We start from the raw sequence: 11,019 nt of genomic DNA on the forward strand, positions 1-11,019 counted from the left end.
GTTTCCACTCTATTAAATCTTGCAACTGCAAAAAAAAAAAATCAAGAAGAATTAGTTTTAATTCTTATTAAATTTCTAAGAAAAACATATTCACAATTCCAGATTTCAAAGTCCATCTCATCAGTTTTACCTCCTACCACAGACTGTCATTTTTCTTTCTCTTCATTAACACAAAGGTCACTTTGTGATTCCTTCAATATGAGCTGGTATTATTTATTCCAACCCTGTGTTACGTCTTTTTTGCTCATTTTACTTTATAGACATTTCTCCCTCAAAAGTCTCAAATAATTTTCTATTAAATAAGTTGAATGACCTCTTTGTGGCATTCTTACCACTTCACCTTTCTGCAGCATTCAGCTGAGTTAAACTCACTCCTCTGAAAGTATCTCCCCAATCTATGACACTCTGATGTCCTCATTTTCCTCCTACAACTAGCCCCCAATCTTCAGAGGACCGTCTAAAATTGGCATTTGATGAAGTTCCCCTAAGTCCTTTTAAAACCTCACTGCTCTTCTGGAGAAGGTTTCAGCTGCTGTTTATTTGCAGTGACTCACAACCTGTATCTCACTAACAAGTTCCAAATACAACTTTAATTTTCTTCACACATTTGTGTGTCATTCTTGTGCAGGGGCCATGCCAATTTTCTCTGTATCGTTCCAACTTCAGTACATGCACTGCTGAAGTGAGCACCCAAATATAAATTTTTAACTCAACATTACCAATCCGTTCTTGCTTCTGAAAAACCAGCTCTCTTTCCTGTATTCTCTGCCTAACTAAACTTATGGCAAAAGAATCCTTTCAGTGACTCAGGCTGGAGGCAGGTGGAATGCCTGCCTTTCCCTTACTTCCCACATCTAATCAATAGCCTCACCCTGTCGATCCCATCTACCCAGAGATACTGGACTCCTTTGCATTCATTCCCAGGGCTCCTGTTCAATTTCTCCTAAATGGGTTATCGCTTTTTAATCTTGGTCAACTTGATAGGATAAAAAATGGTATCTCTTCATTGTTTTAATTTTAACTTCCTGACTTTCTAGTTATATGTTGTAACCTATCTCATTTCTCCTCTGCCCAGTTTTACTCTAGTTTTTGCTGTGATAGCCAGACTTTAAGCAAGTGTAATCTGACAGCACCTTGACTTGCCTGCTTTGGAGCTTCCCTGGTGTCACGTAAAGAGGTGCCTGGGGGAAACTGCAGGCCACTGATACGTGTACAAAACTGGAATTGCAAGGTATTAATCCCCATGAGAAAAGTTTTAAGCAGTAGGCACAGAAGTGGGTTAAGTATTTTCTTTTTTTAAGACAGGGTGTCACTCTGTTTCCCAGGCTGAAATGCAGTGGGGTGGTCACAGCTCACTGCAGCCTCAAACCCTTATGCTCAAGCAATCCTCCCACCTCAGCCTCCTGTGCATCTGGGACAATAGGCACACACAGCCATGCCCAGCCAAAATGATAAGTGTTTTCACAACCTTCCCTCAACAAACAAGATTAAGGTGCCTTTTCACCTATATTGTCTAAAATGGCAGCTACTTGACACGAATAGCCACTGAGCACTTGAAATGTAAATAGTCCAAGTTGACTATGTTATAAATGTAATATAAACACCAGATTCCAAAGGCAATATGAAATGAAAAAGATTTTCTCCTCATCAGAGTACAGCTTTCCTACCTGCCTATTTAGAAATGGCTACTTCTTCCTTAATGGGCCCAATATATGCTTAACAAATCTCAATTGTGTTGACTTACTCTTCAAGTTTGCAAAACTATTTCTGTGTGTGGGGCTTATCAAAAATGTTCTCGGCCGGGCGCAGTTGCTCATGCCTGTAATCCCAGCACTTTGGGAGACCAAGCCAGGTGGATCACCTAAGGTCAGGAGTTGAAGGCCAACCTGACCAACATGGTGAAACCCCATCTCTACTAAAAATACAAAAAATTAGCTGGGCGTGGTGGCGAGTGCTGTAATTCCAGCTACTTGGGAGGCTGAGGCAGGAGAATTGCTTAAACCTGGGAGGTGGAGTTTGCCGTGAGCCGAGATCGCGCCATTGCACTCCATCCTGGACAACAAGAGTGAAACTCCACCTCAAAAAAAAAGAGACTGTTCTCCCAGCCTCAAAATAGATTATGCATACTTTTTCTGCATTCTCATAGATAGCAACCAATTATATAACTTTTCAGGCCATTATATTAAAATATTAGCTGAAAACAAATGCTTACTTTTCAACAATACACTCTGCAGTCATCCCTTCTTGAGCTGCACAAATGGCTGTCAGTCATCAGCCTTGACCGTATTCACGTTTTTTGCATCTCAGTTTTATTGGGCAGCTAGTAACTAATGTAGGTGCATAAGGCATAGTAAAAGCTGTAGAACATGTTTGTGTTCTAAAGAAGCTACAATCTAGGCAAGACAGTGATGGGCTTAAAGAACTGGGCTAGCAGAGTATACGAAGACCTTGGTGAGGGCTTTGTTCAGTTATCTTTTCCTCTGAGAAAAGACCTGTACCTTGTATTTAAACAAACAAACAAACAACAACAACAACAAAAACCTGCTAACAGGTACATGATTCTTGCCCTCTTGACCCCTTAGTAGGCCTTAGAGGGGGAAAGTGCTCAAGACCAGAAAATAATTCCCTGGGAGAGATGCTTGTGAGTACGCTATTGCTCTTGTAGCTGCCACCCTCCATGCTGAAGAGCTGCAGATGTTTGCTGGCTTGTGTAGATCTCTTGATAATATGTAGTTTATATCTAGAAATGCTCCTTGTTCTAAGGCACCCTGAATTCATCTCTTGAACACAGTGAGAGGATGAGTAGTGAGTAAAGTACTTACCACAGTCCTGCATTCTAAAGCTTTCCTGTACATTCAACCCTAAAACAATTCTGATTACAACTGCCAACACAAACATTTACACATTACTTCTAATTGTACTTCCACCAAGTTTACAAAGCATCTTAAATTCATCTTGTTATATCCTAAAGCTTTTCATGCTTTAGGATGTGAATGCTTATTTATTTTCTTATTCTGAGATCAGGAGAACAGTGTGAGAGAGAGATGGATGCTATTGGGAGAGAAGGGGAATTGACCAATAGAGTAAATTGCTCAGAGGCCAAGGGAACAGGGTCAAGGAACAAGGGTAAGTGTCATAGAACAAGTTGTGGAAGGGCCGGTCACAGTGGCTCACACCTGTAATCCCAGCACTTTGGGAGGCCAAGGCATGGCGATCACTTGAGGTCAGGAATTCGAGACCACCCTGGCCAACATGGTGAAACCCTGTCTCTAGTAAAAACACGAAAATTAGCCAGGCGTGGTGGTGCACATCTGTAATCCCAGCTACTCGGGAGGCTGAGGCAGGAGAACCGCTTGAATCAGGGAGGTAAAGGTTGCAGTGAGCCAAGATCGCACCACTGCACTCCAGCCTGGATGACAGAGCAAGACTCCATCTCAAAAAAAAAGAAAAAAACAAGTTGTGGAAGATGAGGATGTAGATCCCATCCTAGATGCTACAGATGAGTAAGCGTCAATAAGTTTGTAAGCTCACGGGAAGTTACGTGAGAAAAATCACACCCAATTTCTCCATTTTTCAGAACAACTACATGGGCTCCTGAGAGTAAGTATGTTAGGTTAATGCTTGAGGAAGATTTAAAATAGTTATTGAGGAGTAGAATGGAGAAAGTCATATATTTACAGGTGGTAAGGAAAGTTCATAAAGTTAGATGAAGATATTGAGTTTGTTATAGTGGGAATACATGGCCGGGCACGGTGGCTCACGCCTGTAATCCCAGCACTTTGGGAGGCCGAGGCGGGCAGATCACCGGGTCAGGAGATCGAGACCATCCTGGCTAACATGGTGAAACCACGTCTCTACTAAAAGTACAAAAAAATTATCTGGGCAAGGTGGCGGGCGCCTGTAGTCCCAGCTACTCGCGAGGCTGAGGCAGGAGAATGGCGTGAACCCGGGAGGCAGAGCTTGCAGCGAGCGGAGATCGCGCCACTGCACTCCAACCTGGGAGACAGAGCGAGACTCCGTCTCAAAAAAAAAAAAAAAAAAAAAAATAGTGCCAATCCATGTGTGTCTTCAGCAGTACTCAGCAGTCCTGTTATAGGAGGTCAGGGGATTGAATAAATAGGATAAGAATACATATCAGCCATCCTTGAATACCAGGAGCTTTATTTGTACAATTGATGCAAAGGATCCACTGAAGTTCTATGACCAGTGAATGACATTATAAGATCAAAATATTACAATAGGGTATGGAGTGGGGAAAAACTACATTCACCCACACATTAGGTGACAGGGACAAGAATGAGGTCAGAAGCACTGTTAATGCAAGGAAGACAATAGGATCAAGCTCCACGCTAATAAAATGACTTCATGACTCATGCACTTACATGAAGCGCAAGTAATGAAATATTTTGAACTGGGTTAACTTGGATAATTTTATGTTTATATTTTTTTAGAAACAAGGTCTCACTCTGTCACTCAGGTTGGAATGCAGTGGTGCAATCACAGCTCACTGCAGTCTAGAACTCCTGGGCTCAAGCTATCCTCCCACCTCAGCCTCCCAAGTAGGCTAATTTTTTTTTCTTTAAAAATATTGCCCAGGCTGGTCTCGAACCCTTGGCCACCTAAAGTGCTGGGGTTGCAGATGTAAGCCACTACACCCTGCCAAGAAATTTTTAAGTAGTAAATAAATAAATAAATATTTGTATATTTGTATTTTTTGTATTTTTGTATTTTGTCATTTTTGTGTTTTTAGTAGAGATGGAGTTTCACCATGTTGGCCAGACTGGTCTCGAACTCCTGATTTCAAGTGATCCACCTGCCTTGGCCTCCCAAAGTGCTGGGATTACAGGTATGAGCCACGGCACCCAGCCTACCCACCGCGCCCAGCCCACATAAATATTTAATGGTATCAACCACACCACGTATCTGCAGGGATCACTGGCAAGAGTGCGCTCCTCTCTACGTGGAATACAACAAAGATGACTGGAGAGAGAGGAGAGAAGCCAACCTTATAATATAGAGATAATTCTCCACAAAAGATGGCTTTGCTTGTTATTAGCTTCTGGTGGGGTCGAATTGTGTCCCTCCAAATTTCATATGTTGAAGTCCTGACTCCCAGTTCCTTAGAATATGACCTTATTTGAAAACAGGGTCATTGTAAATGGAATTGTTAAGATGAGGTCGTACTGGAGTAGGGTGGGCCCCTGATAAAAAACAACAGGTATCCTTATAAAAAAGAAATCTGGACACAGACGTAGACACGGGGAAAAGCCATGTGCAGGTGAAGGCAGAGATCAGGGTGATGCTGCAGAGGCTGAGGAATATGAGAGACGCCAGCAGAGAGGGATGGAACAGGTTACTCCCTCAGAGTTCTTGGAAGGAACCGATCTTCCCACACCTTGATCTCAGACTTCCAGCCTCCACAACTGTGAGACAACAGATTTCTGTCATTTAAGACACCCAGTTGATATTTTGTTATGGCAACCCTAGCAAATTAATACAGTTTCCATCTTGAAGAAAAATCCAAGATTTTTACATTGTTGTGGAATAAACAAAACTATAACTTACATTCCACAATTGCATACAGCATCTGCTGTCTGGTTTTGTGTTCTCATGTTCTATTTAATTTTGTAAAGTCACAAAATTTTCCCCCAGGGCCGAGGGCATGCAGATGCAATATTGCAGAGGAACATGTAACCCCTTAGTTCCCCTCCTATCCCCAGAGCTCTGCTTTTGGCTCCCTCAGAGCCTAAGAGCCTCTTGTGACACAGGTACTCCTCAGTTACAGCCAGGTGTGTAAGCAACCGGGCAGAGTTAGGCTGGCACCACTATCAATGCCCTCTACCTAAAAAGGTACAACAGGAGCCATGCCTTCCTCTCCTATCCCATTCTGTGCTGTGAGGATTACCCTTCATCATGGTCCAACCTGAGGGCCTCACCCATGTGACATTCCAAATGTCACAGGGTCATTCTGACCACACTTATAGCTTGTTAAACCATTTACAATCTGTCCTCTTTGTGGTGTGGTAACTGTCAATCAGTGAAAGTTTTTCCAGGCCTTTTATGTAGTCATATGTGATGGTTAATTTTTGTGTCACCTTGACTGGGTCAGAGTCTCCAGACATTTGGTCAAACATTTTTCTCAGTGTCTGTGTGGGTGTTTCTGGCTGAAATAAACATGTGAATCAGGAAACTGAGGGAAGCAGACGGCCCTCACTCATATGGGTGGGTCTTACCCAGTCAATTGAAGACTGGAACTCAACAAAAGGGCTGAGTAAGAGGGAGCCCCTGCTGCCTAACTGCCTTGGCCTGAAACTGATTTTTTCTTTCCTTCAGACTCAAACTGAAACTCAGCTCTTCTTGGGTCTTGAGCCTGCTGGATTTCAGACTGGAACTACACCCTTGCCTGTCCTGGATCTCCAACTTCCTGACTCTAGATCATGGAACTGGTCCGCCTCCATAATCACCGGGACCCTATTCCTTATGTAAAATCTCTTCATATTCTATACAAGGAGATATATATACACACACACACACACATATTCACACACATATGTATATAAAAAATATCTTTATATTCTATGTAAGGAGATATATATCTATATATAGATAGATATAGATATAAATAGATATAGATTATATATATCTCCTTGTATAGAATATATAGATATAGGTATAGATATAGACAGATATAAATCTTGTTGGTCTGTTTCTCTGCAGAACCCTAATACACTATATATTTAATCTAACCAGTTTGGTGGATTAAAGCAGTGGTCTGCAGCCTTTTTGGCACCAGGGACCGGTTTCATGGAAGACAATTTTTCCACGGGCCAGGGATAGGGGGGATGACTTTGGGATGAAACTGTACTATCTCAGATCATCAGGCATGAGTTAGATTCTCAGAAGCAGCATGCAGCTTAGATCCCTCGCATGTTCACAATAGGGTCCAGGCTCCTATGAGAATCTAATGCTGCCGCTGATCTGACAGGAGGAGGAGCTCAGGGTTAATGCTCCCTCCCGCTCTGCTCACCCCCTGCTGTGTGGCCAGTTCCTAACAGGCCATGGACTGGTACTAGTCCACTGCCCAGAGGTTGGGGACCCCTGGATTAAAGTACAGTATGACCAGTAATTGCTTGGGCTTTACAGTCAAGGAAGCCAGGGGCTAAACTGGTATAACTTCAAGTGAACAAAGAAAATATCAGCGGCACTTATTACATAAAGTTATTGTGAAATGTAAAGAGTAAAATACATGTAGTTACATTAAAAATTAAAATTAAAAAAACAATAAGAACTCAAAATTGTTAGAATAATAACAATAATACTAATGCAGGGGGGATCCTCCCGTTCCACCACCTACTTTTGTAGTGACCACCAGAGCACTGAAGCTTCCCCTTGGTGTACTGACTGCATCAACATGACGTCTGGGCCCATTACATAAACTCCTGTGAACTTAAGCAATTCTTGCCTGAGTGAGTCACCTCTGTGAGACTTTTGGGCAAGATCCATCACCACAGTGGCTGGGGGAGACAGCACAACTCCAAGAATATCTATTTCAAAAGCCTCTCCAAATGTAACTTTCTTTTTACCTGCACTATCTCAGACGTACTCTTCTGATCACTAATCAACCTGAATATATAAACATTTACTGACAGGAAAGAAAACTGTTCTCAAAAACTAAAACAACTTTAGGCAGAAGTGCAAATTGAGGATGGCCAACCCTGACTGAGAGCATCTAAGGACAGAAAAACTGAATTTTTAAAATCTGACTGTTCGGGACTGGGTGCAGTGGCTCAAGCCTGTAATCCCAGCACTTTGGGAGGCCAAGGTGGGTTGATCGCTCGAGCCCAGGAGTTCGAGACCAGCCTGGGCAACATAGTGAGCAACATCTCAAAAAAAAAAATTAAAATATCACTGTTCAGAAAACTTTTCCTGAATAGCACCCGCATAAGAACATCTGAAAATTTTAGCAAGAGCTAGAATGGGTTTCTAATATTTCTTGACCTGTGTGTTTTCGAAGATTGTAACATTAATGTTAAAGTTGATGTTACATTATTTAACACTAATTAATTAACATTTAATTTAACATTAATTAAATAATGTAAAATAAGCTTTTAATAATATTTTAATCACTTAACATTAATGTAAAAGCTTACGTGTAATTAATGATTATTGCAGGCTGGGCACGGTGGCGCACACCTGTAATCCCAGCACTGTAGGAGGCCAAGGCAGGCAGATCACCTGAGGTCAGGAGTTTGAGACCAGCCTAGCCAAAATGGTGAAACCCTGTCCCTACTAAAAATACAAAATTTAGTTGAGCATGGTGGTGGGTGCCTGTAATCCCATCTACTCAGGAGGCTGAGGCAGGAAAATTGCTTGAACCCAGGAGGCAGAGGTTGCAGTAAGCTGAGATAGGGCCAGGGCACTCAAGCCTGGACGACAGAATGAGATTTTTGTTTCCAAAAAAAAAAAAAATTGTTGCAAATATTTTAAAATTCCAGCTGTAAATTTTAGGAGTCTTTTTTTTTTTTTTTAAGTTAGTCTTAAAGTGCCTAATTTTTGTTCCTCTTGTGGACATTCTCTTTTAGCCTTGTCTGCTGTCTTTGAATTTCCTGGATATACTTAATACGTATAGAGTAAACAGATAAGGTTGGCTCTTCCCCCAGTGCCAGTCGGTGAGCGTTCCCTGAGTGCAGTCCCTTCCATGACCCTACATCAGTGCTGAGCACGGCTCTAAAAATCAGCCAAACTGGCCGGGTGCATTGGCTCACGTCTGTAATCCCAGCACGTTGGGAGGCCAAGGCAGGCAGATCACCTGAGGTCAGAAGTTTGAGACCAGCCTGGCCAACATGGTGAAACCCCATCTCTACTAAAAATACAAAAATTAGCCTGACATGGTGGCGGGCACCTGTAATCCTAGCTACTGGGGAGGCTGAGGCAGGAGAATCACTTGAACCCAGGAGGCGGAGATTGCAGTGAGCAGACATCACGCCATTGCACTTCAGTCTGGGTGACAAGAGCGAAACTCTGTCCCTCCACACCCCACCCTACCACCTCCCCCTACAAAAAAAACCAAACACACAGCCAGACTTGTGAATAACCCAGTGTACTTTTGTGAGTGCGTAGGACAGTGGACAGTGGGGCCCAAGGCCTCCATTACCAGGCCCTATGGAGAATTGGAGGCACATAAATAATAAATAGTCCCAGTGAGACCCACAGGTGGCTGAATGGGGCGGGTATAAAGAAATTTGCCACAATATCTTGGGAAAGCAAGATTGATCTTATTTCTTTTCCTCATTCTGTCTCTAAAGGGAAAGGCATTGAGGAGAGTGACAGTAGATATGGCTATTTCAATATATATTTATATATCTAGAGAGATGATAGATAGATAACATACATATGTATCCAGCATGTTTTTACATTTCAGAGTTTGCATTAGGGTTCACTCCTGGTGTTATGCATCCTATGAGTTTTGACAAAGGCAGGATGACATGTATCCACTATTATAATATCATACAGAATAGTTTTACTGCCCTAAAAATCTTCTGTGCTCTGCCTATTAGTCATCACTTCCTTCCCCCAACCCCTGACAACCATTGATCTTTTCACTTTCACCACAGTTTTGGTTTTGGTTTGGTTGCCTTTTTTTTTTTTTTTTTTTTTCTTTTTTAGGCAGAGTCTCACTCCATCACTCAGGCCGAGGTGCAGTGGCTTGGCTCACTGCAACCTCCGCCTCCCGAGTTCAAGCGATTCTCATCCCTCAGCCTCCCGAGTAGCTGGGATTACCCACCATGCCCAGATAATTTTTGTATTTTTAGTAGAGATGGGGTTTTGCCATGTTGGCCAGGCTGGTCTTGAATTCCTGACCTCAAGTGATCTGCCTGCCTCGGCCTCCTGAAGTCCTGGGATTACAGGGGTGAGACACTGCGCCCAGCCAACTTTCACCACAGTTTACCTTTACCAGAATATCACATAGCTGAAATCATATAGTACATACCCTTTTCAGATTGTCTTCTTTCATTTAGTAACATGTGTTTATATGTTTTTATTTTCTTTTTTTTAAAATAGAGACGTAGTCTCACTATGTTGCCCAGGCTGGTCTCAAACAACTGGGTTTAAGTGATCCTCGTGCCTTGGCCTCCCAAAGTGCTAGGATTACAGGTGTGACCCCAGCCAGTAACACGTATTTAGAGTTTCTCTCTGCCTTTTCATGCCTGGATAGCTCATTTATTTTTAGTGCTCAGTAATATTTCGTTGTCTGGATATACCACAGTTTACACATTCATCCACTGAAGGACATTGTGATTGCTTTCAAGTTTGGGTAATTATGAATAAAGCTGCTATAAATATCCAGGTGCAGATTTTTGTAGAGACATAAATTCTCAGCTCCTTTGGGTAAATATCAAGGAGAGAGATTGCTGGATTATATGGTAAGGATATATTTAGTTTTGTAAGGAACTGACAAAACGTCTTTCCAAAGTGACTATACCACTTTGCATTCCCACTGTCAATGACAGTTCCTGTTTACATTCTCACCAGCAATGGATATTGTCAGTGTTTTGAATTTTTGCCACTCTAAAAGACATGTAGTGGTCTGGCAAGTATTGTATTTTATTTTATTTTATTCATTTATTTTTGAGACAGAGTCTCACTCTGTCACCCAGACTGGAGCACAATGGCACGATCTTGGCCCACTGCAGCCTCTGCTTCCTGGGTTCAAGCAATTCTCCTGCCTCAGTCCCCCGAGTAGTTGGGACTATAGGTGTGCACCTTGCTAATTTTTTTTTTTTTTTTTTTTTTTTTTTTTTTTTGAGACAGAGTCTTGCTCTGTCGCCCAGGCTGGAGTGCAGTGGCGTGATCTTGGCTCACTGCAACCTCCGCCTCCTGGGTTCAAGTGATTTTCCTGCCTCAGCCTCCTGAGTAGCTGGGATTACAGGCATGCACCACCACACCCAGCTAATTTTTGTACTTTTAGTAGAGATGGGGTTTCACCATGTTGGCCACGATGGTCTTGATCTCCTGACC

General features: G+C 42.4%; 1 non-coding gene across 1 annotated transcript; it reads right to left on the reverse strand.

Annotated features, from left to right (window-relative positions):
- Positions 1-583: 583 nt before the first annotated feature.
- LOC112427484 (U6 spliceosomal RNA) lies at positions 584-690 on the reverse strand. Its single transcript, XR_003019077.1, has one exon. It is a non-coding gene; the product is annotated as a U6 spliceosomal RNA (small nuclear RNA).
- Between the last annotated feature and the right edge of the window lie 10,329 nt (positions 691-11,019).

This window comes from Macaca nemestrina, chromosome 3 (genome assembly GCF_043159975.1).
Source record: "Macaca nemestrina isolate mMacNem1 chromosome 3, mMacNem.hap1, whole genome shotgun sequence".
In the NCBI taxonomy this organism is placed as follows: Eukaryota; Metazoa; Chordata; class Mammalia; order Primates; family Cercopithecidae; genus Macaca; species Macaca nemestrina.